A 27,639-nucleotide genomic window follows, 5' to 3' on the forward strand; every position below is an offset into this window, starting at 1 on the left:
TCTCCTGTTTATGGGGCAGGTATGTTAGCCAGCTAAGCCACAATCGTCTCCTTGTTATGTTACTGCTTCCTGATAGGGAGGTAAATGTGTTCGTCTGTGTCTTAAACCAAAAAACAGCCCTGTAGCACTTGAAAGAAATGTGTTTTCGTGGGGCCAACCCACACGGCTGGACTGCCCACAACACCACCTTCCCATTCCCCAGCACAGACATTGTGCCGGAGGGAAGCTGGAGTTGCTGCCCAGAGGACATTGAGGATGGGGAGAGTTAAAATGCTCCTTTCACTTTTTGTGCCCTCTGGAGTGGACAGGTCAGAAACCACCAGTCTCCCCTCCTCTCTCCCCACCTGCCCCAGTGCCAGGATCCCACAGGACACTGAGGATGGGAGGAGTTAGGGGTTTTGTGGTTTTTATGTGCCTTTTTTGTTGCAGACCCTTGGGGTGCGTTTGCAGAGGGGGCTGCCAGGGGCAGGACATGAGCCCTGCAGGGTACTGGTGGGTGTGTCTGTGACATCACAAGGGCCTTTGGAAGAACCTCAGATGATTGGTTAAAGGAGGTGGGGAGGTGGTGACCTCACAGACAGTCCAGCACAATGGCCAGGTGGGACAGGCTGCAGGGCCGGGGCCATCGCAGAGACCCCCCAGGGCTTTGCCTCAGGGAGTCTCCTTCTTGAGAGCTCTGCCCCGGCGGCTGGGGAGAGAATTCATGGTGAGGAATGTGAGCGCAAGGAGGATCCTCTTTGGCCCATTCTCCTTTCCCACGACTAACTGCGCTGGACGGCAGCGTCTGTGTGGGGAGGGTCAGAGTCTGATCCAGCTGGTGGGGGCCGAACAGAGACAGGAAAAACACCCGGTTAAGGTTCTGCCCTCGTCAGTGCTAAATTGTGTCAGCCTTAATGTGTTGTGCCAATATAACTGTGGGTGCATGAAGTGTTTGGGGAGCTGCAGCACCAGTGAGTGGCAAGACCAAGATTTCCTAATACCTCATCTACACACAGGAAGCTAATTTCAGATGCAGCCAATGGACACACTATGGCTTATTTCAAATTAGGCTCTAGCCCCTGTCTTAGCAGCCCCTGTTTCCAAATAGCTGCTATTACTTGTACTTGTACTTTTACAAGGAGGTTTGCTTATTTCCAAAGAAGCCGTCCCCTATTTATTTCTGCATTATTTCAAAGCACCTGTTGCCTTGTGCAGAGGCTGCGATAGTTATTTTGAAATAACTTTGTTGTGTAGAACCTCCTAATAAATCCAGGGCTGTGACAGGCACAGCAGCAGCTGCTCAGAAGATAACAAGCCCTGCAGGTCAGCTCATCAGCATCCCAGCATCCCACTCTTTAGCACTCCAGTGAGCAGGCATTCGGAATGGTAATGGAGTAAAGGGAATAAAGGTCAGGGCTTCTGCCAGCAAAGCAGAGTGAAGCCTCCTGAGCAAGACTCTGGTCAGGTCTCCAGAAGCCACTCAGCTTCCTTCATGTCTTTGGACATTGCTGCCTATAGCAGTCCAGCAAAGGGTAACAGAGGAACACCCTGCACTTGTCTACTGGCTAGCAAGGGCTCGACCCCTTGGTTTTGTGAGAACCGTGCGCAACTCACCTAAACTATCCAAGCTACAGAGAAACAGCTCACAAGGGCCCTTTCGGAAAGGAGCAACAGGCAGCTGTAGGTACAGTGTGGTTCCTGGAGTGAGATTGCTGTCCCTCCCCCACTGCTCAGCATCTCACCCAGGCATCCCCTCAGCCCCTCCCCCACCACCCTGAACCCCCACCTGGAATCCCCCTCTCAGACTCTGTCTCCCTTTCCCCACTGCCCTGAGCCCTGGCTAGGAATTCCCTCAGACCCTGCTGCCCCTCACCTGCTGTCCTAGGACCCTGCCAGGTGTCCCCTCAGACCCTGCCTGTCCCCTCCCTCTCTTCCCCTGAGTATGACATTAACATGGCCCATGTTCCCTGGCAGAGAGGTAACAACATCAGCCCCTGCTGCAATGTGCTTCCGTTGGAGGGACCCCAATCTGCTGCCTACTCCTGAGCTCAGCTGCTCCCAGCTCACCCAGAGCACATGGCCTTGGAGCAGCAGCTGCTCTGTCTGCTGTCCCACCCGCAGGGAGCTGTGCAGTGCCAGCCTTGTGGGAGGGGTCTATGGGCATCACAGCCTGTGTCACACTATCACTGCCTGGGGGTGCTGGTGCCTGGCAGCCTGGCTCTGCACTGCCTGGTGTCCTCTGAACAGGTTACTCTGCCTGTGTCGCTTCCCTGGGCTCAGAGTTTCACTGATCTACATGGGCAGGTGATATACACGCAGCAGGGGTGGCTCTGTGAGCTGCAGAGGTCTGGAGCATGTGGTGCTTTGGCAGATGCTTCACTTCTGAGAGCAGCTGCAGAGGAGATCATGGACAGTCAGTGTCTGTGGGAGGAGGGGTTCACAATGGGGCTCTGGGGCATATTTTTATGCTTTTAATTACTGGCCATGTGTGTGATTTATTTCTAGAGCTGTTTTCAGAGTGCCCCATCTGGGTGCGTTTACTAGCCAGAGCTGTTAGAAAGCACCCGCCAGCACCCCCCGGCAGTGGCATTGTGATGCAGGCAGGGATTCCCATAGAGCCCTCCCACAAGGCTGGACCTGCACAGCTCCCTGTGCGTGCTGGAACCTCCCCATCCACAGCAGCCAGGCCACTTAGTCAAGATGCCCCAAGGGCTCACCTGGAGCTTGAAACCGTCAGCATGACATTATTATCACCACTGTTGGAACCGCTCAGCCAGCTGACAGGAACTGGTTTTACAAGTGTCATCTTAGGAAAGGAGTCAGGGGAGCTGCAGGGACATATGGACTCAACAATGAGGTGGCTGGGGCAGAACTTTTCCTTGCTCAGAGGGGAATTAGCTCAAGTGGTAGAGCGCTTGCTTAACATGCAAGAGGTAGTGGGATCAATACCCACATTCTCCACTGCAGAGTTTTTTCCCCCAAGGCAACAGGAGACCCCTCCCCACTTACTTCTTCTTGGCTGCTCCCCAGGAAGCTCTCCATCGACAGGGGCATTTGGAGGTGTCTGTGCTCAGCTGTGTGAAAGGGCACAAAAGAGCATTTTGACCATCTTCTCTCCCACCTGCTGTGGGGATTGTGAGCAGTGGGGGAGGGGTAGCCAGCTAATTCCAGAGGCCCCAGGGACCCTGCAGCTGCCTCTTGCTCCTTTCTGAAAGGGCCCTTGTGAGCTGTCACTGTGCAGGCTGGCTCGCTCAGTTGGTGAGAGTATGATTCTCCTATCACCAAGAGTGGGGTCCCAGTAAAAGGGAGGGCCAGAGCGGACAAGGTCTATTCTGTCCACGTGGAAATGGCCCATGATCAGTAGTTGGTATCAAAAGAGTTAAAAACAAGTCAGATCACACAGGGGGATGTGACCCATTGTCAGAGTCTAATGTGGAGCTGTTCACACCCAGGGCAGAGAAGCTGCTTTTGGAAGGAGGCAGCCACTCCCAGTCTCTGTTTGAATCCTTGGTTGATGGAGTTAAATTTGCAAATAAATTGCAGCTCAGAGATATCTCTCTCGATTTGATTTTTAAAATGTCTTTGTTGTAGGACTGCTACTTTTAAATCTGTTACTGAGTGTCCAGGGAGATTGAAGTGCTCTCCCACAGGTTTGTCTCCATGACCCTTTCTGATGTCTGGTTTATGTCCATTCAGTTTTTCAGATAGAGACTGTCCAGTTTGGCCAATGTAAATTGCAGTGGGGTATTGCTGGTGCACGATGGCATGTATTATATTAGGAGATGTGCAGGTAAAGCATCCCCTGATGGTATGGTTGCTGTTAGGTCCTGTGAGGATATTCGTGGTGTAGATATGCGAGAAGAACTGGCAGCAAGGTTTGTTGCAGGGCTTGGTTCCCTATTTAGTGTTACTATGTTGTGATCTTTAGTTGGTGGTGAGGATTTGTTTGAGGTTGGCAGGCTGTCTGTTGGCGAGGACAGACCTGCCTCTCAAGGGCTGTGAGAGTGAAGAGTCATTGTCCAGGATGGTTTGCAGATCATGGATGATGCGTTGGAGAGGTCTAAAGTAGTGGCTGTACGTGAGATGGCCAGTGGTGTTCTCTTGTTTTCCTTGTGAGACCACTTGCAGCAGGTGCCTTCTGGGAACCCTTCTGGCTCTGTCAATCTGTTTCCTCACTTCCTTCAGTGGATATTGTAGTTTGAGGAAAGCTTGGTAAAGGTCTTGTCGATGTTTGTCTCTGATGGAGCAGAGCAAATATGGTTGTGCCTTAGTGCCTTGCTGTATACAATGGATCATGTAGTCTCCTCTGGATGGAATCTGGAGGCGTATAGATAAGCAAAGAGGTCTGTGGGTTTTCAGTATAGGGTGGTATTTAAGTGACCATCGCTTATCTGCACAGTTGTAGAAGTGTGCAGGAAGTGGATCACTTTTGTGGACTGGTCCAGACTAAGGTTGGTGGTGGGGTAGAAACTTGAAATTCTGGTGGAATTCTTCAAGAGCCTCCTTCCCAATCAATGAAGCAGTTGCAGATGTCCTTGCTCTTTCAGCGAGCTTTCTCTGCTATTAATCTTAGTGTCTAAATTTGCCGTATGGTCCTTTTATCTTTCCCAAATCCCACTTGCTTGCCTGTTAGATGTTCTTTTCTTTTTGATCTCAATCTCTCTATCAGTATCATCAGCAGTAGCTTGCCTAGATGACTTGTTCGGGCAATCCTTCTGTGCACTGCCTTTCTTGTGTATTGTCACTAGCGCAGTTGTTGTCCATTCCTCAGTGGACTTTCCTTCCTTCTATGTAATCTTATATTGTCGGTGTATTTCCTGACATGTACTTTCTCTGCTGTATTTGATCATCTCTCTCATGATCTTATCATTTCTCGAGCATTTGTTTTTCTATAGTCATACCACAATTCTTTCTACTTCTTTCCTCAGAATATCAGAGAAAGCTCTGCTATGTGCCCACGCCTGACTCCCTGCCAGCGCCAACACTTGGGGCTGCCCAGCTTTGACGGTGTTTGGATCAAAAAAGGCACCAGAAGAAGCTCAACTTGTGCTGGGTGGAGTCACACTCACCAGGCAGAGCTGTGAATGACTGAGCCCAGCAGCACCAGCTGAATCTGCCTCCAGACAGGAGGAAGTGTGGGGAAGGCTTTGGCAAGGAGAAGTCAAGTGCAGCTGGTGTATGTTGAGGGGAGGTGGGAGGGGGTTGGTTTTGCTTTTCTCTAAAACTGTGATATGTAATGTTTGTTTTTCCTCCAAAGATGAGTTTTGCAAGGCCGAGTGTTGCTCAGGGAGCAAGAAGTCTTGAGTTGAACTCCCTGATGCTCCCGCCACAGAGTGTGTTTGCTGCTCTCCCTGACTTTGTGTTCCCTACGTTTCTCTTACCATCATACGCCAACAATGCCCAGATGCTTTGTGTATTGGACAGACTTCTAATTCCCTTCAACAAAGGGTTAATGGGCACAAAACAAGCATCAAAACACTCCAGATCCACAAAACAGTTTGTCAACATTTTAATGGAGTGACCATTCTATTAATGACTTAAGAGTATGCATGTTACTGAAAAAAAAAATTCCCACCCCTATTCAAAGGGAAACAGCTGAGCTGTCTTTTATACTTAATTTCGGCACATTAACACATCGTTTGAACTGGGATGGGGATTTTCTGATTCACTAAAGGGGCTTATTTGCATACTTGGCTTAATCTAATTCTTGACCTTCCCCCCGCCCCGGCTTCCACCCCTCTGCTCTGTGATTTGCTCACCTTGATCATTTTTTTCTGAATTGTCCTCCTTGATTACTGTTTTAGGGTCTCTGTGCCTTTAATATCGAGTCTATTCTGGAATGGCTGTGGTCTGCAGAAGTGGGTCTGTCCCATCCAAGTTTGCCTCCTAAATTCTTTTGCTTCTCCTTAAAGCGCTACTTTACTGATTTTTGTTTTGACAGAGTGGTTTGTGACCTCTTCAAGTGGGAAGTTGGTTTCTTCCTTCAGGACTGTGAAGAGAGCTTGGAAATGACCTTGGAAAGGTGAAGTTAGGTGCAGTACTTCTCAGAGCACTGGCTGTGTGTTCCAGACTGGTTCTGGAGTATGCCCAGTGCCTCCATTCTGATGGTGGCTTGTTGCTCAAGGGGTGGGAGAGCTCCGGGGCTCAAGTCCCAGACAAGCCCTTCTTCTGCCTTTCTCTCATATCTTACCCAGACATCTGGGGGGACTGATGTCTCTTTACATGTTTTTCCTCTGTTCATTGGTCAATATAATGAAGCAGCCTTTTGCTACTGGATGGCTCAGCTCAGGCATTAGCTCTGTTAAGATGTTGTCCTCCCAGTGTTTATGTCCCTCCTTGTCACTGGGGCAGCACCACTTGCTGGTGGAAGCAGCAAATGTCCAGCTTCCAGCTTTACTTTTTTCCTGGATAACTTGGCATTTCCCCCTTTCTAGGCTACAGTCCTTTAATTCCCTGTCACTCCCACAGTGACCCAGGCACTCCTCTTGTTCCCTGCCACAAGCCACATCTATGCCACACCCTCAGTGGCTGTTGGGGGAATCCCTCCTTCTGGCTGCAGCTCAGCATGGACTCCACATCTGGCACTTCTGCGCTTTCCCTCCTCAGCTTTCACTTCTCCTTCCCTGGACTGCTTCCTACAACATCCCTTCATTTGGCTGTGCTGGTTATGAACCCTCAGCCCTACAAGGGGCTGCCCTTTACCTGAAGCCTCTGTCTTACCAGCTTCCATCCCTGATTTCTAGTCCCATCTGCTCCTGCTGACAATCTCTGCTGCCAGCCTCTTCCTGCAGGTGCAGCCTGGCCAGTGATTCAGCCAGACACTTAGACACTTGAATGTCACTGAAGAGGATTTCCAGAGTTCCACAACAACCTCTGCAGAAGTGCTGGGGACCATGGCTGGCTGGGGCAGTGGTCTCCTGTATTTATCAGTTCCCTGATTCCTGGAGCTTTGAGGCCAGCAGAACTGGGGAGGAAACGGAGATTAAAGAAAACCACTGGAACTGCTGTGGAGGGCAGGTGCCACTGGCATGGTGCTCCTGCTGCACCTTCCTGTGGGAGGTGTGTAGAGCAGTGCGAGCTTCTGTGGGGCTGGCTTTGTGCTTTGGGAGGCTGGGTCCAGGCAAGCCCCAGCCTCACCTTTTCCAGACCCATGAGGAAGCCTGTCCCTTATGTAAAGGTAGTGACTATTAAGCCTTCTTCTGCCACATGGGCTGGAGACCCTGCCCCTGGTTGGGTGTATATGGACAGTAAGGATTTTGGCCATCAGGTCAACACAATGAGGACAGGACAAGACCCCTGTGATGAAGAACATCTCCTGGGATGGGTAAAGGCTGGCCAGGCTGTGTCCAGGGCCCAAGTCCTTCTCAGTCAGGTGAAGTAAGTAGCCAAGCGAGAGGAGGGATGGAAATGGCCAAAGCCCCTTTCCAACAGGCTGGCCAGCCTCACCACATGTGCATGCTGGAATCTCTTCCCATCAGGGCTCTAGATTGCTCCCTGCCAGCGAAGTACACAGTGGCAGGGCCGTCCTTACCCATATGCTGACTGCACAGCTGCATAGGGCACCTCAGCATTTCCCAGTTCATTGCATTCATTGCAATGGGAGCTGGGCAGATGAGTCCCCAGTCCCAGCCCTGTGTTCCTTCTGTGCTGTTTGGGCCGGGCTGCCAGGGAACAGAGAGGCCCTGGAGATGCCAGAACTGATATACAGGCTCAGAGATTCTGCATAGACAGTCCTGTGCCTCCAGCAAATCCTCCAGGGGCTGCAGGGCTTTGGGTAGCAGGAGTATCCCTTGTGCAGCAGCATAGATTTGGGGCATATCAAACTCTGGTGCAGCAATGGGGTGGTGCAGTGCGGTAAAGCAGGTTCACCTCCCACTAGCAGCATCTCCTGGGGGCGAGGTGAAAGTGGCTCCATGCACATTGTGATATTTTGAACACACCACCCACCACTTCCTATTGGCTGTGGTTCCCCCTTCCTGGCCAATGGGAAACAGAGGGATGATTCCTGCATATGTGATTTCTCCCTTCACTACCTCCCCCAGGGGCTGCAGGGGATGTGTCGGCCACTAAAGAGAATAGTTGAGACTCCAAGGCCAAGAAGCAGGGCACAGAAGATCCAAAGTCTTAAGTCTTATGAAACTAAATAAGGGGGGCAGAGCCCAGTCAGCTGCTGGGTGTCAGGCTCATCCACCTCATTAAAAATGATGAAATCTGTTACTGCTTCTCAGTTTTTCCTTTCTGCAGACTTATTTTCTTCCACGCGCCCAAATGGGATTTTTATATATATGAACATCACTTAAATTTCTGCAGCTTCTGATCACATGAGACAGGTTCTGGGGGAGCTGCTAATTTCAGGGATGAAAAGTGGGGACCAATGTAAAAAGTTTCCTTCTTTATATTTAGCCAAATTCTAAAATATCTCCAAAGATGGAGACTTTGCCCTTACCCGAGGCAATTTATTCCAGCGCTTAACTGCCCTGACAGGAAATATCTCCTAATCTCCAACCTCTCTTGCTGCAATTAAAGGGGAATTCAAGTTAACTAAAATTAAAGGGAAGGAATTTTATGATTTGTAGCTGTATTCCCAATTGGATAGATTGATTGATTGATGTTTGGTACCTATCTATCTATCTATCTATTGGTCATTACACTGGCCAGATTAGGGATTGGAGAACTCACTGCTCAAAGAATTAAATTTAAACTTGAGAGAGAAATAAAATTGTGAAATGTGCAGACTTGAGCACAGAGATGTTCTGCACGTGAATTATGATACAGACCCAAAAGTGTGGATTTTGGGTCCTTTCCCTTCCAGTCACTGCATTAATGTCCTCCAAACACCCCCGGGGTGTGGGGCTTTCTCTAGCCCTGGGCGCCTTCCAGTGCAGACCAAGTGCCTCTCTGGTGTGCGCTTTGGTGCCACACTCCCGACTGCACCATACAGGAGGCCTGTGATCTGCAGGGGCGTCAGATGAGATGACTTCTGCAAACAGCCTGTGGCACAGAGCAGCCTCTGGTGTTCCCATGTGCAGCCGGCTGAAGGCTGAAGGTGAAGGCTGATGGTAGAGGAGCCCTGGAAACATTCAGGTACAGAGCAGAGCTCAGGAAAACACAGCTGTAACTGGTGTGGGGAAGGTGGTGCCTCTGCCTGCAAGAACAGAATCTGATTCTTCCAGCTCTGGGGCTGTCTGTGCACAGAGGGTGACAGCGCAACCTCTCCAGGTGGGGCAGGGCAGGAGAGGGAGAGTTACTCTCCTCTCACATCCCTTTGTTTGTCACTGACAAAACCCAAACGAGTTAGGAGAAAAGTCCCAGAGGCTCTGTGGCTCCCCTGCCCATGGACCTCCCAGGTAAGGGGAGATTAGGAAAGCAGCACCCAGTGGTGACTGGACAAATCTTTCTGGCTGCCTCTCACCTGCTTTGCAGCACCTCTGGGCTGTGCTGGAGAGTTCAGAGAGCTGCAGGAGGCGGCTGCCGTCCTTCTGGAGGAAGAAGTAACAGACTCTGACAGGTGGACAGCTGAGGTGGCTGCAGAGTGGGCCTGGGGAACATGGGAACTGAGGTGGCTGTAGAGTGGGTGTGGGCAGCATGGGAGGAACCCCAAAGCCCTTTGTCTGTTACTAAGGCAGGGAGGTGATGCCCTTGATTCTTGTTATTCACCAACAGGTCTATGGAGCCAAGGGCTCAGCATTAGGTTCTGGGCCACTGAGCACTAGGGAATCCCATTCACAGTGTGTATTGTCTCCTGGCCCTCTCCTGCCCCAGACCTGCCTCTGCAGAGACACCCCCCACACTAGTGAGCGACAGAGTTGGCCTGTGCTTGGAGTCTGCCCAGCACAGGAGCTGGGGGGGCAGCAGGCTCAGCTGTGCTAGAAGTAGCATCGCACAATAGGACTGGAACTCAACAAAGCTCAGCAGGATGGTGCCTATAAAGGCTCAGTGAGGATGGGATTCAAACCCTGCACAGCACAATGGATTAGCCGTCCATCGCCTTCACCACTCGGCACCTCACCCAACGTGCCTGGAACTTTTTCATATGTCCCAACTTCAACCCTGCGAGGAACCTTTCTGCCACTCACTGGCTGGCCAGGGATACAGGATGGGCAGGTTTGGCCCAACAGAGCTATGATCACTCATGTCCCCTGCAGAGCTGCTTCCTGGGGTGAGCAGGGGACTGTGGTGCCCTGCCCTGGGAGCAGCACAGCTCAGCCCATGTGTCCCTGCTGGGTGGGTCCAGAGCAGGGCCATGGGCAGGGTCTGCAGCCTTTGTGTCTCCTCCTGTCACGCTCTGCTCCTTTCCAGCTGCTCTGTTAGCACAGCAGCTCCAGCTGGATTGGCCCCTTCTCTGCCAGGTCAGTCTGTCAGGGGCTGATGGGAGGCAGGTTCAGGAGCAGGCTGTGGCTGGGTCTGGCTGGGACTGAACATGTGGGATAGGGCAGGGGCACTTGCCTGGCACAGCTTCTTTTGGCTGAGGGGCAAAGATAGCTCTGTGATTCCCAGCCAGTGACACCAGTGAGGGAAAAGCCTTCAAGTACATGCTGGGACAGAGTTTCTGTGCACTAGCAGCTATGCATGTGCTGGGCTCTCCTGCTGTACAACAGGGTCTGGTTCAACTTCTTCTTGTCACATGGGTGCTGGGCTTATCTGTAAGAGAGGTTATAGGAGAAAGAAATGAGCCCTTCTGGGCATAAGAGTGAGCCCCACAAACAGAGGCATTTATGCTTCTGCCTGGTTTTGAACCAGGGACCTTTTGCGTGTTAGGCAAAGGTGATAACCACTACACTACAGAAGCTCTATTTTATCTTACCTTGGCCTCCCCTAAACTGCATCCTCAAGCCACTGCTTGCCCTGCCACATGTGGATGGGGGACCTTACAGAAATTGAGGGGAGTCCTTTACCGGCTCAGCTGCTCGAGGAGAGGAAAGCAGCTGCACTCACAACTGGGACTTTCAATATCAACTCTTCCAGAATTGAGGTCCTGACCGGTTATGCAAAGAAGACATGCAATATTTAAGTCTGCAACTCATTTGCATTTTCTATTGGCCACATTTCCATGCCACTTCCAAAAGGGCTGGGCAGTGTAGCCACAGCCTTCCTGTGTAGATGCTCCACAGGACTTTTTGAAAGAGCTGCGACCTTTTTAAAAAAAAAAAATCTCTAGTGCAGACATAGCTGTGGGGAGAGAAGTAGTAAAGCAGAGCCAGGCTCCAGCCTAAACAATTGTGACAACTTATAACAAAGAAATATGTGTGTGCATAACAGAATACCAGAATTCTTTTAACAACTACAGAACATACATATGGTTAAACACCAGTTTTACTCTGAATTTGTGTTATTCACTTCAACAAGGACAAGGGTTTCAGCGCTCTGCCACTTGAACTAACTCCTGTGCCGAGGAGCAACTCTTAACCCACTCACCTTGTTCCTGAGCCCATAATGAGCCTCTCTCTGCTCCTGAATCATTTCTGGAAGGGCCACTTCCAAGGCATTTTTCAGGTGGTCTGGCTAGCTAAGCTGTTTGGCTGCTTATTGTAATAACAACAAGTTGGTGGGTTTAAGTTTACTTGGTATACCTGGTAGACTAAGAGTTCTATGTTCTTACTTAGCTCACAGCTGTAAGTGGGGAAGAGAAGCTGGTGGGAATGTCCATTTCAAAGTTTTGTGTAAGTGTAGACACGGCCCATCAGAGCTCACATCAACCCCCTATTTAGCAAATATTTGCATAGAAGAATTCCAGCCCTGAGTTCCGCAAGCCGGCAGTTCCCACTTTGTCCTAAACTTTTTAGCTAATGACAAAGCACCTCCAAATGTTAGGTGAGGGTGATTCTTTATGAAAACCAGCTGTGCTGGAGAACAGCAGTTTGGTGTTGAAAAAGACGTGCTACTGTGGTGTGCCTGAGCAATTCATCAAACATTACAGATAACTTGGACTGAGAGTTCCCCTTTTTCACCACTGCCCGAGTGGGCTATGACTCCAAACTCAAGGTACTGTCTGTCCCATATTTTGGTATTCTGGTCTCCAAAGGGAGGTGTGGGTTGAAATCCCACTCTTAACATCAGTTCTATTCTCTGCATGCTCAGCTGGCCTTGTATCAATGTCTCTGCTAACATTGTACCAGCCCTCGCTATGGGTTTCTGTTAGACGAGTGGCACGACTGAGGCACAATTCAGACACTAACTTCATCGAAAAGTGATGGAGATCCTCTCATTTCTGCACTGCAGGCACCCAGTCATGTAGCCAGCACCTGTACTGGGCACCTATTTTCTGCTCTGAGAACTACAAGAATGCCAGGTTTGCAATAAGCCAAAGGAGATATTGCCCATGTAGGTCACTTCCCCACCTTGCGGTTGTGCCCTGTGATAGCTGTTTAGTCTCAGCCTGTGGCCAGAATGATGCCATGCGAGAGGGAGGGAGCCACACACCTGTCCGTGGTGCTTGTGGTGCCCTTGTGGGAGAAAGGGAAAGGTGCTCAGTCCTGCCCTACACCACTCACACAGGGGATGGGAACTGTGGTGGGTGTGGCAATAGCCTCAAGGGGCTCAGAAAGAGCTACAGGTGGTAACTTGACCCTGTGACTGTCTAACATGAATCAGGGTAAACAGGGCTGCCAGGCTGGTCCAGGGTTGGTCTGAGACTGCCCAGAACCCAGCAAGGGTTTCCGACAAATTTCCTATACCTCATTAGCATAAGGCCACGTGATTTGGAGTCCAGAAGATGCTCTTCCAGACTCCTGAACATCATGTAGAAGCTGGGCCCCTGAAAATTTTTGGGAAGAAGGGGCTTCTGGAAGGGCTCCCTGGGCCACGCTTCTACATGGCATTTTGGAGTCCGGAAGGTGATGTAATGCTAATGAGGCACAGGGAATTTGCTTCCATACCTCATTAGCATCTTTCGCTCCGTGTATTAGCATGCCACTTCCAAAGGAAGTGACCTGTGCAGAAACAGCCTATCAGTCACACTTTCTAGTAACTCAGGAACATTCGGGGGGAAAAAAGCCCCAAGTTTAACCCAAACTGAAATGTTTCAAGGATTCCCAGTTTTTCTACCATACTTCAGAACAAGCAATTGCTGTTAAAATTAACAAATATTACAAACATAGAGGTATTTGTAGAGTGAACCCTATGCTTGCAATAAATTTATTTCAAAATATGAAAGAAGCATCTTTAAAAAAAATGTGGAAAGATACTATTGTAGCAAAAGAGTCAAATCCCATCTCCTTCCTTGCCATCAGTATCCTGCAGTCCCCTGGGTCCCTGGGTGAACCCAGGAAGTAAGGCAGAAATGGGGCAAAAGAGGAACTCAAGCTGAAGGAAGCTGCCAAAATTGCCTCCCAAGGACACTTGTGATCAGAGCAACAGCTGAGAAAAACATCTCCAATATTGAGGTGATGGCCTGAAAGCTTTATAAGCAGTTGCTGAAGTAGCTCAGTTGGGAGAGCATTAGACTGAAAATCTAAAGGTCCTTGGTTCAATCCCAGACTTCAGCAGAGCTTTTCTGAACTTTGGCCACAGAGCAATTAGTGACTGCATTGGGCATTGTTGCTGGCAAATGCTCCTGGAAAGGATATTGTCAGCACTAGTGGGACACCAAGGCGCTAGCATGCTCTTCCTTTCTTCTCTTATGCTTCCTCAGCAAGGGGAGCAAAAAAAAGACCCAATTGTGCCCACGATGATCCAGGCAACTTCACAAATCTTGCTGAGTGTTCCCAAAAGTCCACTGCTCAACCCGCTGAGCAAGTGAAAGGCAGCTGTTAGGCCCTCTCACCACCCCTTTCTCCAAGTTGGCCCATCCAGGTGTCATGGCAAATGCCACACAGGTGGATGGCATTGCAGGGGAGGGTCAGAGGAATGCAGCCGAGATTCTGTGGTGCACTGGTAATCACAAAACTTTCCAAGCTGAAATCAGCAAAAAACACAGTATGTCATTTGTGTCCTGGCCTGTTTTTATGCTTCTATGGCTGGCCTGGAGCCGGGCATTCCCTGCCCCTGTGAGTGCCAGCAATCAGACAGCCTGTGGTACCTTTCAATGAGACATGGGAATACTTTTGCAATTAGTGAAACAAAAAACATCCACCAACAGTAGTTGTCCCCTTTGCTGCACTTAGGTGCCTGTATGCTGTTGATTTCTTCTCTTTGAGGCGATAAGAAGCAGCCAGCTCAGAAGTTACTGAGCTCGCCCATCTTCCTTGAGATGTGAGATTGCCTCTCTCCACTTGAGACACCCTTTGAGGTGGTGGGCCGAGAAGCCTTTAAGGCCTCTCTTTTCTTGGTTTCCAGCTTTAAGCTGCTGGATGAGGAAAGAGTGGCCAGGCAAGTGGGTGGCTGAAAAAGGGAAGGAGGTCTGACAAACAGGAAATGGTGGAGTGACAACAAAGTCCACAACCCCTTGCATATTTTTCCAGCCAACTAAGTGCAGCACCAGATTTGTGCTTGGTCCACAGGGAGGGATTTGAAGCAGTAGGGAACGTAGGCCATTTTCTGGGAGGTTCCCCTAAAGTTAAAATACTGTTGATGGAGCTCCAGAGGGCCTCACTCATCCACTAGGAGGAAAAAGCCCCAACTCAGGTGTACCCGTGGAGAAGAAAGGCCTTGGAGAGACAGAGATTTAGAGCAAACCCCACAGATTTGAAACCAGATTGCAGAACTCTGAACACTGCCATTACGCCATGGGACCTGCAGATAAACAATTTCTGGGCACCTGTGATTCTTTGGAGGTTGGCACCCTGCTTACCTTGGTTATTGATACTGGCATACATGCATTCCTTCTGAGAAAGGTAGAGTTGCTGTGGTGGGGTTCAGGGGTCCCCATGCACTGCACCCTGGCCGTAGGCAGGAGTGACTCTCACTCAGCAGGTAGAGTAGGAAGTTTATTAGGTGACAGAGGTCCAGTTTCTCACAGAAGAGTCAGTGCAACAATCAGAGAAAGTCATTCCATCTCATCCTAGGGAAAGAAGCCTGAGGGGTTCCTCTCTGAGGTGTAGCTTCACCCTTGCCCGGCTGGCTGGCTTCAAGCTCCCTCTCCCCTCCAGCTTCTAACTGCCCCCTCCGATTCAAAGCCAGATCACCTCTTCCCTCCTCTTTGTTCAGGGCAGAGGTGTTACCTGCCAGCCTAGGTTATAGCCCCAGGGTCATCCTTAGCTGCTGGGAGTTGCTCTGCTTGTCTCACACACATCCAGCCTGAGTCTCACACATGCACTCCTCCCACTCCATCACAGTTGCCTCTACAGCATAACCAAACTTCCACCATTTTCCACTGGTATAGAGTACAGCTTCGTGGTGGAGCATTTGACTGCAGCTGAAAAAGTCCCAGGTGCTCCTTCACAGATGGTTGTCTTAAGGGAAATAGATCTTCATCTCCAGTCCATTTGGGGTTTTCCCTGGATTTTTGAAATACATTTAAACACTTATCATTTTCCTCTGCCAATGTACCAGCACTGAGCAAACCTATCCTTCAGCTGAGATCAGTTCCCTGCCTGCAAAGCTCAGGGTTCTGTTCCATTGAACACACGAGGGTACTGTACATCACAGATATGCAGGGCCCTGCTCACAGTGGCCTGTGCTGGGCAGGAGAACCAGGCCCAAAGCCGGGGGGCTCAGGAATCTAACACACAAAGGCCACTTGGTTCAGACTGAGCTCACAGCACTTTGGCTTCATCACACTCGTCCAGCAGTGCCAGGGCCCACCCCAGGCACAGGAAGAAGCCTGTGTCTCTGACCAAGATACATTCAACTGGCAGGAGCAGAGCTTCCGGAAGCCCCAGAAAAGAACCCAGCCCAGGACCAGGCAAAGCCCTCCCACAGTGGGGGCTGCAGAAAGGACCAACACATCTCAGAAAAGTCACTGACAGTTCCCAGCTGCAGAGCCCCATGCATTGGCCCAAGCAGCAGTAGCAGTAGGCATCCCTCAGTCTGCACAGACTATGGATCGCGCCCTTTAAAGTTTCAATGTAAGACTTCATTTACAGCGTCTGTTGTGACTATAAAGACCCACACGAGAGTGACAGTCCTTGCTGCATCTCTTGCAGATGTAGTGGGTGTCTGGCAAGTCCTTATTGTGCTTTCTGTGTGCTCGCTTCTCCTTTGCTAGCTGTCTGATCTTCAACTCGCCCTTCTGAAGGCCCTTGTGTAACCCGTGCCTCCATCTGCCGCGGTCATCTGCTAGTTCTTCCCAGTTGTCCAGTTCGATGTCTACCTCTTTGAGGTCTCTCTTGCAGACATCTTTGTAATGCAACTGGGGGCGTCCGGGGGCTCTTTTGCTAGAGGCTAGCTCACCATACATGATGTCTTTTGGAATCCTTCCATCGTTCATCCCGTGGACGTGGCCAAGCCAGCGGAGTCGACGCTGCCTGAGGAGGGTGTGCATGGTTGGGATTCCAGCTTGCTCGAGGACGGCAGTGTTGGTCACTCTCTCCTTCCATGATATTCCAAGGATGCGCCTGAGGCAGCGCAAGTGGAAGAAGTTCAGCCTCTTTTCCTGGCGGTCATACAGGGTCCAAGTCTCGCTGCCATAAAGGAGGGTGCTGATGATGCAGGCTCTGTAGACTTGCATTTTGGTGTGAGTGTACAGCTCGTTGTTATTCCACACTCTCTTGCTGAGTCTGGACAGAGTTGTGGCCACTTTTCCGATCCTCCTGTTCAGCTCAGTGTCCAACGACAGGGTGTTAGTGATGGTGGACCCGAGGTAAACGTACTCGTGGACAACCTCTAACGTATACTTGTCAATGCTGATTGATGGGGATTCAGCAACATCTTGACCAAGTACATTTGTCTTCTTTAGGCTGATGGTGAGCCCAAAGTTCTTGCACGCTTTGTAGAACAGATCCAGCAGTTTTTGAAGCTGGTCTTCTGTGTGAGACACTACAGCAGCATCGTCTGCGAACAGCATGTCTCTGATGAGGACTTCTCGCACCTTAGTCTTAGCCTTCAGCCTTGCAAGGTTAAACAGTTTCCCATCAGATCCTGTGTGCAGCAAGATGCCCTCTGTTGAAGATCCAAAGGCATGCTTCAGGAGGAGTGCGAAGAAGATCCCGAACAATGTCAGAGGGAGCACGCATCCTTGTTTGACGCCGCTCCTGATTCTGAAAGCATCCGATAATGCGCCGTCATATTGGATGGTTCCTCTCATGTTTTCGTGGAACGACTTGATCATCTGGAGTAACCGTGGAGGACAGCCTATCTTGTGCAGCAGTTTGAACAGACCATCCCTGCTGACCAAGTCAAAAGCCTTCGTCAAATGCTCTGTGGCAAATACTGGACACCCATCTCCAGATATAGGGGAGCTGCTCTCCTGTGTCAGGGCTCCATGGTGATGGGGGGCTGTGCCCCATGGAGAGACACCACAGGTGGAGGTGCAACAGCAGAGATGAGGGGCAGCAAAGGAGAGGGAGCCCCAGAATCTCCTGGTGGGGGTGTGTGCTGAGAAAAGGGGCTGTGAAAGCTCTCACCGGGGGCGGGGGGTCAGGAAATGCAGCAGGGGTTCCTGGCAGTGGGGCTGCCATGCTGGGGAAAGGGGCAGCTGTCCCATGGAGGAGATTCCCTGCAGCAGAAGCTGCCTCACTCAGTTGTGGCGTAGGACAAGAGAAAACAGAGCTGAGGTCTCTGAAGCGTAGATCCCGGCTGTTTGAAGTCCCTGCTCTGCCATCTTCACCAGCCCTCCCAACAGGTAATGCACAGCAAAGTGAGTCTGGCAGCATTTGAACTCACACCCTTTGGATGACTGGCCTTAACTGAAGGTAACCAAACAACACAAAACTGCACAAATGAAGCACTTTAAAGACTAACAAGACAATCTATTTGGTGATGAGCTTCAGCTCAAGGTGATCACGACAGCTTAGAAGGCCAGAACGTTTTCCATTGCACCACACACCTCTGGCACACAGAGACTAGGGGCACCCAGCATATGAACTCCCCTCTCTCACTCTCCTGGCTAAGAACCATCCATGTCCCTCTCCCTTTATGTACTGGGACAGAGTTGTGCCCTTCACTCCACAGTGACACACCTCTGGGCCCCAGAATTCAAGGAAACAATTCCAGAACTATGAGAAAGATCCCTGCAGGGCAGAACATTTTGAAGAGAGACACAGACGGACAGGCAGACAGACGGACAGAGACAGACAGATTATTTGGGTTCTTTTTTATGTGGTCTGTTTTGCTCCAGAGCCTTTTTGTGTGTTCACCCAAGGGGCTGCCGGGGGCAGGACGTGAGCCCTGCAGAGCAGGGGTGGGTGTGGCAGTGACATCACAAGGGCCTTTTGCAGAGCAGTCGCTGATTGGTTAAAGGAGGTGGGAAGTGGTGACCTCACAGACAGTGCAGAACAATGGCCAGGTGGGACAGGCTGCAGGACAGGGGCCATCTCAGAGTCCCCCCCAGGGCTTTGCTGCAGGGAGTCTTTTTCTTGAGAGCTCTGCCCTGGAGGCTGGGGAGAGAATTCAGGGTGAGGAAGATGAGCGTGAGGAGAAGCCTCTTTGGTGTGTTCTCCTTCCCCACCACTAACTGCGCTGGATGGCAGACGTCCCTGTGGGGAAGGTCGAGTCTGATCCAGCTGGTGCTGGGCAAATGGAAGGCAGGAAAACAACAGCTTAAGGTTCTGCAATCCCCAATGGAACCGCACAGTAAATGAATCAGGATTCTCCTTCCAGCTCCCTTGGCCCAGAGCTGGAAAGCACAACAGTCTGGGAGCCACTAATGCCTTTTTCTCTGGCGCAGGGCTACCAGGTCATCTGCCACAGAAAAGTCTCTTGTAATGTGCAGTGCAGCTGTACATGAAAAAGAGACCTGTTCTACCGACTGCACTGGCTCCGCGCTGAGGTCAATTTTGTCAGCCTTAATTTGTTGTGTCGATATTGCGGGAGGTGTAGGAAGTGTTGGGGAGAGCTGCAGCACCAGTGAGTGGCAAGATCAAGATTTCCAAATACCGCGTGTACACACAGGAAGCCTATTTCAGATGCAGCCATTGGACACGCTATGGTTGATTTCAAAATGGGCTCCAGTCCCTGTCTTAGCAGCCCCTGTTCCCAAGAGCTGCTCTTACTCGTACAAGGAGGTTTACGTCTTTCAAAATAAGCCAACCCCGATTTATTTCTGAATTATTTCAAAGCAGCGGTTGCCTTGTGCAGATGCTGGGATAGTTATTTTGAAATAGCTTTGCTGTGTAGAACCCCCTTATGAACCCAGGGCTGTGACAGGCACAGCAGCAGCTGCTCAGAAGACACCCAGCACTGCAAGTGAGGTTGTCACTCACCAGCACCCCAGGGACAGGGGATCTGGAATGGTAACTGAGTGAGGGGAGTAAAGGGCAGAGCCTCCCCCACACCCAGCAAAGCATCTGCATCCTGCCACCTCCTCTCAGCAGGACTCTGGCCTGCTCCCTACAAGCCACTCAACGCCTTTCCTTGATCTTTGGCCCTTGCTGTCTCTAGCAGTCAAGCAAAGGGGAACAGACCAGCACCCTGAAGCTGTCTCCGAGGTAGCAAAGGGCTCAGTGTTAACCAAACAAGCCAGCCAACCCACAGAGGACCAGGCTTCTCCGAGGTGCTTTCAGAAAGGAGCAACTGGCAGTTGCAAGGACAGTATTACCCCTGCAGTGAGATCGCTGTCCCTCCCCCACAGCTCAGCATCCCACCTGGGCATTCCCAAACCCCCTCCCACCACCATCCTGAGCCCCAACCTGGCTCCACCCCCCCTGCCCCAAACTGTGTCTCCCATTCCCCACTGCCCTGAGCCCTGGCTAGAAATTCCCTCAGACCCAGCTGCCCCTCACCCGCTGTCCTAGGCCCCTGCCGGGTGTTTACTCAGACCCTGCCTATCCCCTACCCCCACTGCCCTGAGAACGACACTAACAAGGCCCATGTTCCCTGCCAGAGGGGTAACAACATCACCACCTGCTGCAACGTGCTTCCAACGGAGGCACCCCAGCCTGCTGCCTGCTGCTGAGCTCAGCTGCTCCCAGCTCACCCAGAGCACAGGGCCTTGGAGCAGCAGCTGCCCTGGCTGCTCTCCTACCCACAGACACAGAGCCCACAGGAGCAGAGCCCACAGCTGTCACCCCAACTCCAGAACCTCTGTGTATGCAGCACTCAGCCTGCCCACCAAATGACACACCCGCAACTCGTTCCTACCTGCTGCAGGGGTATCTCCCTCTGAGGTAAATGGCTCACGTGCGCATCACCACTTTCTCTCAGCAGAGGCAGTCCATGGCCACGGCCTCCTCTTTCAAATCCAGCCTCCACATCAAACGTGTGTCTGTTCCCACCAGGTGGGAGAGGAGATGCTCAAAGTGCTCTCTTGAGCCCTTGCACACAGCTCAGCTCAGCGAGCTACAGATCCCCCCCCTGTACATCAAGAGCTTTCTGGGGGTAACCGAGAAGGAGGAGGAAGGAGGCACTGCTCTCACACTGCCTTGGAAGAAAAGTGAGGAGAATGAAGTAGTTATTGGAGAATGTGGGTATCGATCCCACTACCTCTTGCATGCGAAGCAAGTGCTCCACCATTTGAGCTAATTGCCCTGACTATATGGCCAACTTCTGCCACAGCCCCATCACTGTTGAGTCCCTATGTCCCTGCAGCTCCCTGGCTCCTTTCCTAAGACGACACTTGTAAGACCCGTTCCTACCAGCTGGCTGGCTGAGCTGTTCAGACAGTGCTGCTAATAATGCCAAAATGACAGTTTCCAGCTCTACATGAGCCCTTGGGGCATCTTGACTAAGTGGCCTGGCTGCTCTAGACAGGGAGGTTCCAGTGGCTTTGCAGTGCCTGGTGTCCTCTGCACAGGTTCTACTAGCTGTGTCAACTCCCTGGACTCAGCTTGATTAAGCTCCGTGGGCAGGTGAGGTACATGTAATGGGTGACTGTGTGAACTGCAGGGGTCTGTAGCATGAGGTGCTTTGGCAGATGCTTCATTTCTGAGAGCAGCTGCAGTGGAGAGTTAGTGGTCTGTGGGAGGAGGGGTTTCCACTGGGGCATATTTTTAAGCTTTTACTGAATAGCCATGTCTGTGATTTATTTCTCAAGCCATTTTCAGAGTGTCCCATCTGGGTGTGTTTAACAGCTGGAGCTGTTAGAATGGGTGATTAAACAGAGGTTCTGAAATGGGGCGTTAATATTCTTTTTAGAATGACGTCATATGAAATAATCATCAGAAGCATTGCTCCTTCTCAGTTATCAGCTGCTTAAATCTGATTGTCTTCCATACCTATGAGCTGTTCCAAATATGTATTTATAGCAAGGATGTTTATTTGTACCCATGAGGCAAATCTACACATGAGCCCAGCATTGGTGTTACCCATAAAAAATTCTTTCCGCCCCAAAGGAAATTCCACCGGCCCGAGGATGGGCAATGTCCAAGGGAACACAGATGTGGCCTTGGTTCTCTGGTGGCTGACAAAGGAAGGGATGAGGGCTGCAGAGGTTGAGGCTCGTGGGCTGCTGCCCTCCCCCAATGGCCAGACCACTGGACGGATGCAGTACAGAAGCTGTTATTCTGGATAGTTCTGCAGAAACCTTTTCGTCCCTGCCCTGGAATTGAATGGGGGGAGGAAGGTGTGGACTGTTTGATGTTACACCACTGCGGGGAAGGTTCAGACTGTTTGATGTTACACCACTGAAGGGGACAATGCTACTCCTTTTGCTTGACACCTCTCAGATATTCATGTGATTTTTCTGGCCAAGTTTGGGAAACTGATTTCTTCAGCCTGGTGCACTCCCCTGTGGGACCAAGAGCCCCCAGAATGCAGGTGGGCGCCTCCACTTTGGTCTTCATTCCAACTCCTCTCTTGTTGAACCTCTCTGCTAAGAAGTGAGCCCAAAAGGCCTTCTGAGCCACGCTCAGAGAGTAGGAGGAGGTGGTTAGAGTCTTGTTTTAGCCAGCTGGCAGTTTACTCTGCAGCTCTTCAAGCCTGCACCAAATCTTTGCAATTGGGCTCTGAAATTTGATGGCTCTCACCATTTGACTGTCAACATTTTCTCCCTTTCTTATTTCTGAAGAAAGCTTTCGAATTTAGATTATACAGTATTGGCACAGTCTGCCCTTTTGGGTAAGAAGCTGAGAGGGAAGGCTGCTTCCAGTAATAAAGAAACTCACACAAAGGTAGTCAGTAGCAGACTCTTAACAGCACTGTCCCTGGGTGGGCTTGAATCACCATCTTTCCGGTTAACAGCCACAGGACCACCACATGGCTGCAAAGCCACTCGCCAGCAGAACACTCGCCCTCTGCCAGCGTCAGTGCAGGATACTCACCAGACTGCATGCTGGGTAAAACCTTCACAGCTGAGTGGTGTGGAGTAGCAGAAGTGTGCTGTGCCCATAACCCAGTGGTCAAGGGATGAAAATGGTTCTCTGCCAGCTGTAGAGATTTTGAAGATACCAGCCTGCCCCACTTCTGCTGCAAGTCTGCATCAAAAACTTTGCAACTATTTGATTGTTTTGGCAATTTTACCCTCATCCTCATCTTTCTTTTTTTTTAATAAACGCAAAAGGATTGGCCCAGTGGGCTCTTTTGGGTAAGATCTTCTGGGTACCTTGACCTGGGGCTGTGGCAGGTCCTTTGGAACTGGAAGAACCTGGGTGGATTTGGTGAGATTGGTTTCCGTCTGTGTGAGGAGGATACGGGCTGAGGCACAAGGGAAGCTGGGGTGTGCAAGAAAACTGCTTGTGTGACTTCTTGCTGGTCAGGCTGGCAACAGATGTGCTCTTTGTGACTGATTTGGTGCCATATGGGGAGAACACCCAGTGCTGGGCTGTAAGCAGCCCTGTGTAGCAAAGGGGTGTTGCATCCCCATCCCCAGAAGAAGGGGAAGCCTGCTGGAGGCCTCAGTGGGTGAGCCCAGAACACCTGTGCCCAGCCCCACAGAGACTGACACAGGAGACAGGACATGCTCATGGCAGGACCCAGGGCTCACTAAAAGGGTGGCCTCTACGCCAAGCAGAGGAGCCTGGCTGAGGTCCTGGAATCAGGAGACAAAGACCATACACCCAGGTGGCTGATTGGCCAGAAGGGCCCTCCTGCTGCTTTGACATGACCCCAGAGGTGGAGATGACCCTCCTGCTTACCTGCTACTCAGAGGTCCTGGACTGACCTGAGCTCTCTGCCCCTCTATGAAATCACTCCAGGGAAGGTCCTGATCTGTTGGCTGCCAGCTACCTGTGCATCCCAGACCGACCCAGGGGTCCAGAACCATCCTGAGCCTACAGCTCTACTGTCACTGCACTAGCCCAATGACGTAGGCATGCCCGACTTTCCAGACCTGATGGCGGCGACTTACCCAGACGACAAAGAACTGCCCAGCCTCCCAGATAACATGGAGTGGGACCTTGAGACAAGGGAGCTGGAGGTCGGAAGCAGCCGGGGGAACGCCCCATCAGAGCCCATGTCGATGTGTTTTGGGGGATCCCCGCTGACCAGAGCTGGTGTGCCTGTGCCCCCTCCCCATCTCCTTTGCCTCTCCCAACCCAGAGTGCCTTGGTGGTGTGCTTGGGGCTGTACCCTGCCTCAGGGAAAACCCACTGGCAAACTGTTTGAACCGCTCCGCCCTGCCCCTGGCCCAGGGCTCTTATATTGTTTGGACTGCCCCACCCTGCGAACAAGCTGCTGAGGCTGATTAACGGCTGCCCAGCCCTGCCCCAGGCCCAGGGCTTCTACACAGACTGGCTGTGTAGAGGCTGAGGCTGACTAATGGACTGCCCTAGGGCTGGGGCTTCTACCTTGACTGCCCACCTGCAGCCCTGTTAAATGGGACTGGGGCCCATGGAGACTGCTGTCTGCCCAGAACCAGGCAGTGCCTTGATTTGGAGAGCTCTTGTGGCCTGCTCCACCCCAGAGGGGGCGCACATGCCTGACCCAACCTCTACACCCAGTTTGAAGCAATTTGCCCTGATTTGGCTCTTTCGGCTGTGCCCAGAGTATCCTCCTGTCTTCCAGACACATGAAGAGAGAGAGAGATCCAGTGTATGGAGAGGTTTCTGGCCACCCTATCCCAGTGACCCCTGCCTGCCTTGGGGACAGGGGCTTCTCGGCCCAGGTTAGGGAGTGTCGGCTGGGATATCTCGGCACAGCTAATTCAATACACTGCATGAGTCCAGGGAAGGTGGTATCATTGCACGTGGGCTCTCCCTGGGCCCTCTTCTCTGCAACAGTGAGGTCCTGGGTGTCCTCCTCACCCCGGCTGCCACCCTCAGCCACCCCCTCCCAGACAGCCACCCACCCAAAGCTCCTCCTTCACAGGCCAGCTCTGGGCTTTGGCTGTGCGGGGAGGAACCAAAGGTCACATGGCAGCTCCACCCAGGCGCAGCCAGTGTCTCCCAGGACAGGACAGAGCAGGCCCGGCTCAGGCAGTGCTGCTGCGTTAGCTCAGTGGGTTTATTGAGGACACAGGCACAGCTGACAGCAGGGTCACTGGAACAGCCTGGCCCAGAGCTCCTGGTGCAGGGCTGGGAACGTCTCACCAGGGAAGAACTTCCCCTTCCCAGTTCCCAAAGGCCCCATTGTCCTTCTCGCAGAGCGTGGAGAGCACGTGCAGCATCCCTCGGACACTCGCCTCCACCGTCAGTAGAGCCTGCGGGGGGAAGCAGAGTTAGGGGGGAGCCTGCCCTGGGACTGACTCAGGACACCAGGGGCCCACAGGCAGGGTCCAGCTGGCATTCCCTTGAATTGTCCCACACCCGAGTGGCATGAATTTTCTTATGTGTGTCGAGGTGAGGGGGTGCAACACGCAGCTTACGTGTGACTCCTCCCCTTCACCCTGGTGCACATAACACAATTCATGTGGTGGGAGTGCGGCCAAGGGGTCTGAGTGGGGGCGGGGCTCCGGGCTGGGACAGAGGGTTGGGGTACAGAAGTGTGAGGGCTCTGGCTGGGAGTTTGGGCTTTAGGGAGGTTCTGGAAATTAGGGATTTGGGCTGCCAGAGGGGAGCTCTGAGTGTGGAAGATGCTCAGGACTGGGGTGGGTGTGAGGATGGGGGCCCAGGCTCTGAGGTGGGGTGCTGGAGTGGGTTTAGGCTCTGGGTACGGAGTGGGGTGTAGAAGGGGTCCAGGGTCCCGGCTGGGAGTTGGGCTTTTGGGTACATGAGGATACTGGGTGGAGATCACAGATATCACCCCCATGGAAGTACCTGCGAGCTGGTGCGCATGACGACCAGCTCCCCCTCTCCAGCTCCTCACAGCAGCAGCTCTGCTCACCTTCACTCTGGGATGCCAGCAGCTTGAGGAACCAAGCAAGCAGCAGCAGGAGGTTGGAAGCCCAGGCCACAGCACTGAATCCCTGAGGGCATCTGAGTGGGATGCGATCCCTCCATGCAGGGCGGAGGTGGAGGGCAGGATGGGTTCCAGCATAACCATTACAACTACAATGAATATCGGCCACAACATGTGGCTACCACTGGCCTCTCCCAGCGAGATCGCTAACTGGTCAGAGCCGGAATTCCCCATGTGTGTCTGCACAGCACCAGGGTGGACAGCGACACTCAGGATCCCGTCTCCGCTGTACCCCAAGGCCTGGCACTTGGTGAGCATATTGAGAGCAGCCTGTGGGCGAGATGCCATGAGCAGAGACAGCAGAGTGTGGGGGAGGGAATGAGCCCTGTAGGAAATGACTTGCCCTTCCGAGGGGAGGGACGGGAAAGGCTGACAAGGAAGTGAGGCGGCATTAATTTTAATTTTGTCTTTCCATGTGCAGAACAAATGTTATGTCCACTGAGACATGTGTGGATGGGCACCGCCAAGAAAAACACATGCTGCCGGCTGTGGGTGCTCTGCTAATCAGCTGGGCAGCATTTGAATTTCTCCTGGATGGCCACTCCAGCACTCAGCTTATGGGAAGCACTCGTGAGAACAAAACACTCCTGTGGGCTGCACTCTCTCATGCTCTCAATGATGACAGCAACCCACAGAGATGCGAGTATAGCTGCCCTTTGATAAGCCACTGATGCTGAGGCCTCCAGTGAGCTGTGACAGGTGAGCACACCTGAGAGCCGTGCTGAGGCTGCTCTCGGTTATGCAGGATCTGGTTGGTTAGGGAAAAGAGGAAATGTGACACTGATGCTCCTTTTGGTTTTCCCATAACTTTTCTAGATGCAGTGAGGATCTGGTCCCCCTTCAGTTGAACTGGGGATGGTCTGTAAATGGGGTATGTCCACCCTTAGAAAGGGGTAGAATTAACAGCTCCTCAGTGACCCTTCCCTGAGCTGACACTGGCTCGACTGGCGCTGAGCTGAACCCGGCCCATCACTGCATGGGGATTTCTCTGGTGGCAGACAGGCACAACAGAAAGTTCCTCACCGGATGGGAGCTCTGATCTAAAGCTGTGAGCTTCCAGGGCTGTAAGTGGTGTTGTACGCAGGGGAGGGAGAAAATGGCAGTGGGTGAAATAAGACTATCATACTTGCCCTTATAAAGCTATGGTATCCCCACGTCTTGAGTACTGTGTGCAGATGTGGTCTCCTCACCTCAGAAAAGATATATTGGCATTGGAAAAGGTTCAGAAAAGGGCAACTAAAATGATGAAGGGTTTGGAAGGGGTCCCACATGAGGAGAGGCGACAGAGACTGGGACTTTTCAGTCTAGAAAAGAGGAGAGTGAGGGGTGATATGATAGAGGTAGATACAATCATGAATGGAGTGGAGAAAGTGGATACAGAAAAGTTATTTACCTGTTCCCATAGTATAAGAAGTAGAGGACATCAAATGAAATTAATGGGTAGCAGGTTCAAAACTAATAAAAGAAAGGGCACAGTCAACCTGTGGAACTCCTTTCCAGAGGAGGCTGTGAAGGCCAGGACTTGAATAAAGTTTAAAAAAGAGCTCAATAAATGTTTGGAGGTGAGGTCCATAGATGGCTATTAGCAAGGGGTAAGGGATGGTGTTTGGCCTTTTGTTGAAGGCGGGAGACGGATGGCAAGAGACAAATCGCTTGACCATTGTCTTCGGTTCACCTCCTCTGGGGCACCCGGCACTGGCTACTGTCGGCAGACAGGATACTGGGCTAGATGGACCTTTGCTCTGACCCAGTATGGCCGTTCTTATGTTCACCTTATAGACTGGGTAAGGGCAGCTATGTTCTTATGCTATTTCTAAACAGACTTTCTGTGGGCACTGCTGAGCAGGGACCCCAGGGGCTCCAGGGTGGGACAGCCACAGGGTCACCTGCCTCAGGCCCTGTGACTGGTGCTGCAGACTGATCTATTGCTCTCAGTGTCAGAGAGAGGGGAGTGTGACATTCAACCCCACAGGCAAGTGTCTGCCCCTTTCCCAGCTGTGCACAGCCCAGCTCATCCCAGCTGCTGGGAGAGACCAGAGCCCCTGAGCCAGCCTGAGGGACAGGCCCTTCTCTCAGAGGTAGCTGCCCATGTCAGTGGCTGCAGCTGAGCCAGGGCTGCCCCCAACCTTGTCCCCATGTCTGGCTGGGGTGCTGCACCCCGGCTGTGTTTGGGGCCCTGATCACCCCAGGAAGCCGCACTGCAGGGAACAGGAGTGAGAGTAGCACTGCCGGGCCAAATCTGCCCATCCTGTGTCCCTGGCCAACCAGTGAGTTGCAGAAGGGTTCCTGGTAGGGTTGACTTTGGCACATATGAAAAACTTGTAACAGGAGAAGATGAGGTGGTTGAGTGGTTAAGGCGATGGACTGCTAATCCATTGTGCTCTGCACGCATGGGTTCAAATCCCATCCTCATCG

General features: G+C 51.8%; 4 non-coding genes across 4 annotated transcripts; 3 read left to right on the forward strand and 1 right to left on the reverse strand.

The window, feature by feature from the left end:
* The first annotated feature begins 2,867 nt into the window (after window positions 1-2,867).
* On the forward strand, window positions 2,868-2,940 carry TRNAV-AAC (transfer RNA valine (anticodon AAC)). Its single transcript has one exon. It is a non-coding gene; the product is annotated as a tRNA-Val (tRNA).
* Window positions 2,941-10,695: 7,755 nt separating this feature from the next.
* TRNAV-AAC (transfer RNA valine (anticodon AAC)) lies at window positions 10,696-10,768 on the reverse strand. Its single transcript has one exon. It is a non-coding gene; the product is annotated as a tRNA-Val (tRNA).
* A 2,622-nt stretch (window positions 10,769-13,390) lies between these two features.
* On the forward strand, window positions 13,391-13,463 carry TRNAF-GAA (transfer RNA phenylalanine (anticodon GAA)). Its single transcript has one exon. It is a non-coding gene; the product is annotated as a tRNA-Phe (tRNA).
* Window positions 13,464-27,557: 14,094 nt separating this feature from the next.
* Window positions 27,558-27,639, forward strand: TRNAS-GCU (transfer RNA serine (anticodon GCU)). The gene has a single exon. It is a non-coding gene; the product is annotated as a tRNA-Ser (tRNA).

This window comes from Carettochelys insculpta, chromosome 33 (assembly GCF_033958435.1).
Source record: "Carettochelys insculpta isolate YL-2023 chromosome 33, ASM3395843v1, whole genome shotgun sequence".
Lineage (NCBI taxonomy): Eukaryota > Metazoa > Chordata > Testudines > Carettochelyidae > Carettochelys > Carettochelys insculpta.